At 41.6% G+C, this 7,924-nt stretch overlaps 1 non-coding gene across 1 annotated transcript; it reads right to left on the bottom strand.

The window, feature by feature from the left end:
* Nucleotides 1-7,401: 7,401 nt before the first annotated feature.
* Nucleotides 7,402-7,474, bottom strand: trnae-uuc (transfer RNA glutamic acid (anticodon UUC)). Its single transcript has one exon. It is a non-coding gene; the product is annotated as a tRNA-Glu (tRNA).
* Nucleotides 7,475-7,924: the final 450 nt, after the last annotated feature.

Below are 7,924 nucleotides of genomic sequence, written 5' to 3'. Positions count from 1 at the left end.
GCTATAAAGAACAATTTCTATGTAGATGATTGTTGAAAGACCATGCCTTCAGAACAGGAAACAGTTCAAATGGCAGGATTCATGCTGTCAAAGTGGATCAGCAACAGCTGTGCTGTATTGGCATCTATTCCACAAGAAAACAGAGCCTAGGAGACCAGGGAGTTGGACTTGGACAAAGACAATCTGCCTATGGAAACAGCACTGGGATTGCACTGGTGCATTGAAGCAGATGTGTTCAAGTTGAGGATTGTGGTACAGGAAGGACCATACACAAGACGGGGCATCTTGTCCATGGTTGACTCTATATACGACCCTTTGGGATTTCCAGCATCATTGACTGCCAGCCAAGCTGATTACGCAGGAGCTCTGCAAGAAAAAAACTTGGACGGGATGAGAGCATAATGCAAACCTTCTCTCAGCGATGGACAGGATGTTTACCAGATCTCAACAAGATGTTGGAATTTAAAGTAGACCTGTCCATGAAGTGCGCAAACATTGGTCAAATTAGATTTGCACAGCTGCACCACTTTTCAGACGCAAGCGAAAGTGGCTACGGTAATGTTTCATATCTAAGACTGGAAGATGATAACAAAGACGTGCATGTTGCATTCATAATGGGAAAAGCCAGAGTGGCACCATTGAAACAAATGATGATTCCCAGAATGGAGCTTACAGCTGTCAGAGTTGACATAATGCTGCTAAAGGAATTACAGCTTCGACAGGAGCAATCCATCTTTTGGACTGATAGCAGAACGGTGCTTAAGTACATAAAAATAAAACCAAATGCTTTCAAACATTTGTAGCAAACAGGATCACCTTTGTAAGGGATGTTACTGATGTATTACAGTGGAGATATATTGGAACAAAGAAAAACCCTACAGATGAAGCCTCTAAAGAACTAACAGTAGACGCTTCTTAAGCAGTAAGACATGGATCAAGGGACCAGAGTTTCTCTGTAAGCCACAGAGAGTGGCCAAAGAACCTGGAATCTACAATCTCTGCTAATGATCCGGGAATCAAGCAAGACATCACAGTGCGCATCACTTTCAAGGATCCATTGGACTCAAGAAATGATTTAATTACCTATTTCTCATCATGGAGGAAGCTGAAGGCTGTGGTCGCTTGGCTTCTTAAAGTAAGGACAGTGTTCTTGCTGTTTACTCAAAAAAGAAAGGAGATTGCAAGAGGTATCTTTGAAAAAGATCCTGGCAAACTAAAGGAAAAGGTTGATAGAGAGATGCAAGTATTTAAAGCATCACTCCGCGGGCAGTGTATATGTCCTGAAGATCTTCTCAAAGCAGAAAACGAGGTTACCTCTTTCTGTCAAAGACAAAGATTCAAAGAAGAACTATCAACATTAGAAGCTGGTAAACATGGAGTCAAAAGAAGCAGTCATTTGTACAAGCTAGATCCAGCGCTGGAGAATGGACTTCTAAGAGTAGGTGGTCACCTGAATAGACCAGCAATGCCTGAAGAGGCCAAACATCCTATTATTCTCTTGAAGGACCTTCACATACCAACACTACTGTTATGACATATCCATGAATAGCTCGGACATGGAGGAAGAAATCATATGCTGTCTTGTCTTCATAAAAGCTACTGGATTATCAAATCTAAATCCGCTGCTAAAGAGGTCATAAATGAGTGTGTTGTGTGTAGACGACCGTGGGGAACAGTTGGAGAACAGAAAATGGCAGACTTGCCTCTGGAGAGGATTCTACCTGATAAGCCTCATTTGCAGATGCAGGAGTAGACTACTTCGGTCCTATAGAGGTTAAGAGAGGACGGTCTAGTTAAAAGTTATGGTGTAATCTACACTTACATGGCGAGCAAGGCAGTACATCTTGAAGTTGCATCTACACTTGACACAGACTCCTGCACTCATGCCTTATGAAGATTCATCTGTCGACGAGGTCAAGTTTCATCTTTATGATCAGACATTGGCACAAATTTTATCGGGGCAGAAAGAGATTTGAGAGAAACACTCAATGGCTTGAACCAGAACAAGATCCAGATTGCTATGCTTTATTGAGTAATAAGGTGGAACTTTAATCCCCAGCAGGATCCCATCACGGCGGTGTTTGGGAAAGATTGATTTGCATGGTTCGAAATATGCTGTGCTCTGTTCTTAAACAAACAAGTGCTGGACGATGAAGGATTGCAAACTTTATTTTGTGAAGTTGAAGCAATTTTAAATGATCGACCCATTTCCAAGAATTCTGATGATCTAGGGGACCTGGAAGCACTCACACCAAACCATCTTCTTCTGTTGAAGAGCAAGCCAATATTACCACCTGGACTTTTTGTGAAGAAAGACTTGTACATTAAACGCAGATGGAGACAGGTACAATATATGGCAGACCTTTTTTTGGAAACGGTGGACAGAAGAATACTTGCCTCTAATCCAAGAACGACAATGATGGTCGAGGGTAAGAAGAAGCTTTATTCCAGGTGATATCGTTTTGGTGGTTTATTCAACTGCACCACGAGGCTCCTGGCTAATATGGGCAGACTATTGGAGATCATACATGATGCCCAAGGTCTTGTGCGTACAGTACGACTTCAGACTAAGCACAATATCTTGGTAGGGCCTATAACTAAGATATGTCTAATCCAAGAAGCCAAACACGAAGCCAAACAAGAAGATTGAAGAATCACTAAAGAAGTTTGAATGCTAACACATAGTGCATATCTTTTATGTTTGATAATGTGTTAAGCTTTTATAGCACCTTTTAATTTCTATTGATAGTTGTTTTGTTATTTACGTAGAACAATTAAGGGTCGGTATGTAGGAGCCATTCATGCTTAAGCTGGTTTCTGTTATCATCTTATATTGTTTTGTCTAGATATTTCTAGCAGTGTTATTTTGAACGTTTGAGGGTGGGCTTTTGATATGTAGAAGGGCGTGACATATATGATCGAGGAAGAGGGACTGACCAGATCAGACCAGCCACAGGATTTGGAGAGAAAACAGTGCTTACCAGTATAGTAAGAACAGAAAGCTACAATTTGCATAAGAATAATGAGGATCTGGTACGCTCATTTTTTTTGTTTGTACATCTACTTCAATAAAGAACTAATTAAGCTGGAAATAACGACTGGAAGATCCGTTTTTGTTTGTCTGCGTACGATCACTCCCACCAACCCGTGGAGTAATGTCAATGGAAAGTTGGACATTGGAAAAGCTTGAAATTGCCATTACAACTTAATGTGTGTTATCTGAATCATATAACCATATAACCATATAACAATTACAGCACGGAAACAGGCCATCTCGACCCTTCTAGTCCGTGCCGAACACATATTCTCCCCTAGTCCCATATACCTGCGCTCAGACCATAACCCTCCATTCCTTTCCCGTCCATATAACTATCCAATTTATTTTTAAATGATAAAAATGAACCTGCCTCCACCACCTTCACTGGAAGCTCATTCCACACAGCCACCACTCTCTGAGTAAAGAAGTTCCCCCTCATGTTACCCCTAAACTTCTGTCCCTTAATTCTCAAGTCATGTCCCCTTGTTTGAATCTTCCCTACTCTCAGTGGGAAAAGCTTATCCACGTCAACTCTGTTTATCCCTCTCATCATTTTAAAGACCTCTATCAAGTCCCCCCTTAACCTTCTGCGCTCCAAAGAATAAAGCCCTAACTTGTTCAACCTTTCTCTGTAACTTAGTTGCTGAAACCCAGGCAACATTCTAGTAAGTCTCCTCTGTACTCTCTCTATTTTGTTGACGTCCTTCCTATAATTAGGCAACCAAAATTGTACACCGTACTCCAGAATTGGCCTCACCAATGCCTTATACAACTTTAACATTACATCCCAACATCTATACTCAATGCTCTGATTTATAAAGGCCAGCACACCAAAAGCTTTCTTTACCACCCTATCTGCATGAGATTCCACTTTCAGGGAACTGTGCACAGTTATTCCCAGATCCCTCTGTTCACCTGCATTCTTTAATTCCCTACCATTTACCATGTATGTCCTATTTTGATTTGTCCTGCCATGATGTAGCACCTCACACTTATCAGCATTAAACTCCATCTGCCATCTTTCAGCCCACTCTTCCAACTGGCATAAATCTCTCTGTAGACTTTGAAAACCTATTTCATTATCCACAACCCCACCTATCTTAATATTATCTGCATACTTACTAATTCAATTTACCACACCATCATCCAGGTCATTGATGTACATGACAAACAACAGTGGACCCAACACAGATCCCTGTGGCACCCCACTAGTCACTGGCCTCCAACCTGACAAACAACCATCCACCATTACTCTCTGGCATCTCCCATTCAGCCACTGTTGAATCCATCTTGCTACTCCACCATTAATACCCAACAATTGAACCTTCTTAACCAACCTTCCGTGAGGAACCTTGTCAAAGGCCTTACTGAAGTCCATATATACAACATCCACTGCGTTACGCTCATCAATTTACCGAGTAACCTCTTCAAAAAATTCAAGAAGATTAGTCAAACACGACCTTCCAGGCACAAATCCATGTTGACTGTTCCTAATCAGACCCTGTTTATCCAGATGCTTATATATATTATCTCTAAGTATCCTTTCCATTAATTTGCCCATGACTGAAGTCAAACTAACAGGTCTATAATTGCTAGGTTTACTCTTAGAACCCTTTTTAAACAATGGAACAACATGCGCAGTACGCCAATCCTCCGGCACTATTCCCGTTTCTAATGACATTTGAAATATTTCTTTCATAGCCCCTGCTATTTCTACACTGACTTCCCTCAATGTCCTAGGGAATATCCTGTCCGGACCTGGAGACTTATCCACTTTTATTTCTCAAAAGTGTCAGTACTTCCTCTTCTTTGAATCTCATAGTTTCCATAGCTACTCTACTTGTTTCCCTTACCTCACATAATTCAATATCCTTCTCCTTGTTGAATACCGAAGAAAAGAAATTGTTCAATATCTCCCCCATCTCTTTTGGCTCTGCAGATAGCTGTCCACTCTGACCCTCTAATGGACCAATTTTATCCCTCGTTATCCTTTTGCTATTAATATAGCTGTAGAAACCCTTTGAATTTACTTTCACCTTACTTGCCAAAGCAACCTCATATCTTCTTTTAGCTTTTCTAATTTATTTCTTAAGATTCTTTTTACATTCTTTATACTCCTCAAGCACCTCATTATTATGAATGATTATGATTATGATTATGAATCTCTTTATTGTCATTGCACATGGTGCAACGGAATTTAAAAGTCAATCCCAGGGTGCGATTCACAAGAGCAATTTTAAATATATAAGATAAGGTAAAAATACATACATATAAAAAATTAAAAAATTACAGATAAATAACAATAGCAGCTGAGGTAGAGCCATTCAGTTGAATGTGAGTGTTATTACTTATTTTGCATTGTTAAGTTCACGTATGGCTATGGGGTAGAAGCTGTCTCTGAGTCTGTTTGTGCGAGTTTTGAAAGAACTGTACCGTCTGCCAGAGGGGAGCAGGTGGAACAGGTTGTATCCAGGGTGGGAATGGTCCTTCAGGATGTTGGCTGTCCTGCCAAAGCAGCGAGAGCTGAAGATGTCCTTCATTTACTCTGCCAATAATTATTGTAGATCTCTCGCTTTTTCCGAACCAAGTGTCCAATTTCCCTTGAAAACTCGTTCCAATTTTTACTATTTCCTTTCAACCGAACAGAGACATAAAGATTCTGTACTCTTAAAATGTCACCTTGAAATGTCTTCCATTTCTCTTCCACATCTTTCCCATAAAACAAACTGGCCCAATTTACTTATTTTAAATCCTTTCGCATCTCTAGCCTTTCTCCAATCAAAAATATCAACCATAGGTCCAGTTCTGACCCTTTCCATAATTGTATTGAAACTAATGATATTGTGATCACTGGTCCCGAACTGTTCCCCAATGCATACCTCTGCCACCTGACCCGTCTCATTTCCTAACGGAGGTCCAGCACCGCCCCTTCTCTAGTAGGTACTTCTATGTATTGCTGCAAAAAATTATCCTGCACACATTTTACAAACTCCAACCCATCCAGCCCATTTTCAGAATGTGTTTCCCAGTCTATGTGTGGAAAATTGAAATCTCCCACAATCACTACCTTGTGCTTACTACTAATATCTGCAATCTCCTTGCATATTTGCTCTTCCAATTCTTGCTCCCCAATTGGCGGTCTGTAATACACCCCTATAAGTGTTGCTACCCCTTTCCCATTTCTCAGTTCCACCCAAATAGCCTCCCTAGACGAGCCCTCTAATCTATCCTGCCAAAGCACTGCTGTAATATCTTCCCTGATAAGCAATGCAACACCTCCACCTCTTGCCCCTCCAATTCTATCACACCTGAAGCAACAAAATCCTGGAATATTTAGTTTCCAATCACAGCCCTCCTGCAACCACGTTTCACTGATCGCCACAACATCATACTTCCAGGTGTCAATCCAGGCTCTAAGTTCATCCACCTTTCTTACAATGCTCCTGCCGACTACGCCAAATGTTGTGTTCAAGATCACCAGTCAGATAACAGTTTTGATTCACTCAATAATTTATTACACTGCTAAATAAGGCACATACACTTACATATCCCCGAATATCCCCGAACACACTGGCAAACCCTGAGTACACAGCAGAGCACGCCATAGGACGTTTCTACACACACTCACATACACCCATACGCATGCACAGGTGCATCAGAGCACGCCACAGGCTGTTTCGTTCTTGATCACCTGGCACCATTGCCGGGCTGGTCCAAGGCTGATGTTCTCTCACTAAAAGGGCGCCCAACACCATCCTTTATGGCATTTCATATCAGAGCACTGTCCCCTCCACGAGCCAATCATAAGCTCCCCTTGTCTGCAATGTTTCTGCGCAACTACCGGCGGGGGGGGGGGGGGGGGGGGCAGGGGTCCGCAACTATTGCTGTTGTGTTGTGCTTGCCCACGTTAAGCTTTCCCATAGAATGGCTTTGTAAACTGCGTTCCAAGGCAATGATCACGATAACGCGTCCGGAAACTTGTTTTCATTGGCTATGGAATGTAGGGCTGCTAACTTAGCTAATAACTATAACCCTTCACTTTTACCCTTACACTACATCCTGGGAAAAAGGTTCTGACTCTCTACCCTATCTATGCCTGTCATAATTTTATATACTTCTGTCAAGTCTCCCCTCAACCTCTGATATTCCAGAATAAATTATTCAATTGGTCGAATCTCTTTTTATAATAAATACCCTCTAATCTAGGCAGCATTCGGGTAAACAGCTTCTGTGCTCTCTCCAAAGCCTCAAAATCCTTCCTGTAAATGGGACAACATGCTATTCCAACATCTATATTTAATGTTTTTGTGTGAATGAATGGATATATGTGATGATTGGGGAGTCAAATTGCAATATAAAGGCAGCGTCCGAACAGGGACTTGAACCCTGGACCCTCAGATTGAAAGTCTGATGCTCTACCAATTGAGCTACCCAGGCTCTCTGGAGAAAAAGAATAGGTGACATTTCATGTTGGGACCCTTCTTCAGACTGAGAGTCAGGGGAAAGGGAAACAAGAGATATAGATGGTGATGTGGAGAGATGTAGAACAAATGAATGAAAGATATGCAAAAAAGTAACGATGATAAAGTAAATAGGCCATTGTTAGCTGTGCGTTAGGTGAAAATGAGTTACAGACAATGAGACTCAACAGGACGACTTTGAAGCTAGTACAACAACTTGGTTGAGGGTGGGATGGAGAGAGAGTGGATGCAAGGGGCTACCTGAAGTTAGTGAAATCAATAGTCATACCGCTGGGTTATAAGCTTCCCAAGTGTAATATGTGTCTATCTTCGCTTTAAACCAGCATCTGCAGTTCCTTCCTTCACAAGGTTTACTGGGAATGGTTTCAGAGCGAGAATGGCAGAACAGCAGATGTTGCCCTTGGAA

The sequence above is a fragment of the Leucoraja erinacea genome, unplaced genomic scaffold (assembly GCF_028641065.1).
Source record: "Leucoraja erinacea ecotype New England unplaced genomic scaffold, Leri_hhj_1 Leri_719S, whole genome shotgun sequence".
Lineage (NCBI taxonomy): Eukaryota > Metazoa > Chordata > Chondrichthyes > Rajiformes > Rajidae > Leucoraja > Leucoraja erinaceus.
Note: the sequence above shows the minus strand (reverse complement) of the source record. Positions and strands in the feature narration are given on the sequence as shown.